Source organism: Penaeus chinensis, chromosome 3 (genome assembly GCF_019202785.1).
Source record: "Penaeus chinensis breed Huanghai No. 1 chromosome 3, ASM1920278v2, whole genome shotgun sequence".
Lineage (NCBI taxonomy): Eukaryota > Metazoa > Arthropoda > Malacostraca > Decapoda > Penaeidae > Penaeus > Penaeus chinensis.
The window spans coordinates 21,005,037-21,007,536 of NC_061821.1; the positions used below are offsets into that span (position 1 = coordinate 21,005,037).

Consider the following 2,500-nt stretch of genomic DNA (forward strand, 5'->3'; position numbering starts at 1 on the left):
TTTTTCTTTTTTTCTTTTTACTGTAGTATATCATTATCCTATATGTCTCTCTCCTTCATAAGATGTATACTACGAACTGAGATAATTCTAATGCAGCTTGGCCTGTCTTTTAAATATTTTTTGGATTCTTTACCAACTTCAAAGTTTATAATATGTAGAAATGTACTGCATTTTCTTATTATCTGAAATAACTGATTGATGACATTTATACTTTAAAAACAGTGTTCCAATTTTCTTTTGGCAAACAATATCTCTGTAAAATGAAACATCCAATTCAAAACGGATTTTGCAGATACAGAATATAACTTTTAAAACATGAATTGTACTATAATATCATTAGCATGATTAAACTGTGGAGTACCGGTTTACACGAAATAAAAGTTATTTCCCTTCAAAATATACATGTTTGTACATATTCTGATTTTGAATTTACAATATGTTGTCAGGAAATGATTTACCACTGTGCAAGCTTATTTGTCTGGGTTATGGGATTTACTTTATCCAAGTCTAGCTTTTATTTAGCGCCGTTTTCTGTAAACGTTCATGTGGACTATTGCCATTCATTAAAAAATGCATGCATGTATTTATACATAAGTAAATATATTTATATACACATATATATACCTATATATATTCATACAAATATAGACATATAGACATATATCTATACGCGCGTGTGTGTATGTGTGTGTGTGTGTGTGTGTGTGTGTGTGTGTGTGTGTGTGTGTGTGTGTGTGTGTGTGTGTGTGTGTGTGTGTGTCTATCTGTCTTAGTGTGTGTGTGTGTGTGTGTGTGTGTGTGTGTGTGTGTGTGTGTGTGTGTGTGTGTGTGTGTGTGTGTGTGTGTGTGTGTGTGTGTGTGTGTGTGTGTGTGTGTTTGTGTACGCAAGTATATAACCGACTTCCCTCTCACTTCTCCCTCCAGCACACGCACTCCTCTTAACCACACCATGCAGGTAGCGATGCCCCGCGGCGTCCGTCTCGGGGTACGTCCCCAGCCTGGAGCCTAGGCCCTTCTTCGTCTCTCCTATATATGTCCCGTTACCTGGTCTTTCCAAGGTCGAGCTGAGCTATAAATAGAATGGCCCGTTGCTGAAATTGGCCCTAGTGTCAATGTGTGACACACACACATATGTGTGTGTGTGTATATACATATACAAACTTATAAATACACATACATGTACAAGTACATATATATTCATTTATCTCTCTATCAGACTATCTACATATATATATATATATATATATATATATATATGCAAACATATATGTACACAAACATATATACGTATACATGCATATATATACATATATATATGTATATGTATATATAAATATATTTATGTATGTGTGTATGTGTGTATGTATGTGTGTGTGTGTGTGTGTGTGTGTGTGTGTGTGTGTGTGTGTGTGTGTGTGTGTGTGTGTGTTATATAAATGTAAGTGTATGCGTATGTGTATATATATACGTATATACACATACATATATATGTATGAATATTTATATGCAAACATATATATACATTCATATATGTGTGTATATGTGTATATGTATATATATGTATATATATGAAATATTCATATATGCTGTATATATATAAGTATGTATATATGTATATGTGTGTGTGTGTTTGTGTGTGTGTGTGCTCGCGTATGCATATATTTATTCATATATGTATATATATGCATATATGTATATATATATATATGCATATATACATATGTATATGCATATGTGTGTGTGTGTGTGTGTGTGTGTGTGTGTGTGTGTGTGTGTGTGTGTGTGTGTGTGTGTGTGTATGTGTGTGTGTGCGTGTGTGTGTATAATCACCCAACATATATGCTTGTACATGTATAGCCTCCAAGTACACTACACAAGGTACAAAAAGGAATGCTGCTCTGTGAGACGTCTGGCTAGACAACTCCGACTTAACCGCAACCACCGGATCGATTGTCAACCATATTAGTCACCTCTAAATACTTTTCTCCTACGTTAATTCGTCTGCTTTTTGTAATTCTTGAACTGTGGGACATTTTTATCTCTCTCTTTCTCTCTTTCTCTCTTTCTCTCTTTCTCTCTTTCTCTCTTTCTCTCTTTCTCTCTTTCTCTCTTTCTCTCTTTCTCTTTTTCTCTTTTTCTCTTTTTCTCTCTTTCTCTCTTTCTCTCTTTCTCTCTTTATCTCTTTCTCTCTCTCTCTGTCTCTCTCTCTCTCTCTCTCTCTCTCTCTCTCTCTCTCTCTCTCTCTCTCTCTCTCTCTCTCTCTCTCTCTCTCTCTCTCTCTCTCTCTCTCATTACTTCTGGAAAAGTTAGCCGTAAAGTTTTTGCTTTTCCTGTTCTTTCTCCTCATTTGTACAATCAGCTGTGGACGTAATGAGATAATTATAATAATGTTAAACAATTTTACAAGTGAGAACAGAGTTAGTGGTTATACCGATTACAGTTTTCTCTCATAAAGAACGTTATAGTGATTTAGCTGGATAATTAAAGTTATATTTTAATT

The 2,500-nt window shown here is 34.6% G+C and overlaps 1 protein-coding gene across 1 annotated transcript in view; it reads left to right on the plus strand.

The window, feature by feature from the left end:
- The window catches only part of LOC125042521 (probable cytochrome P450 6a13), a 12,612-nt gene that overhangs the window by 578 nt on the left and 9,534 nt on the right, over positions 1–2,500 (plus strand). The gene's annotated exons all lie outside the window — the stretch shown is intronic.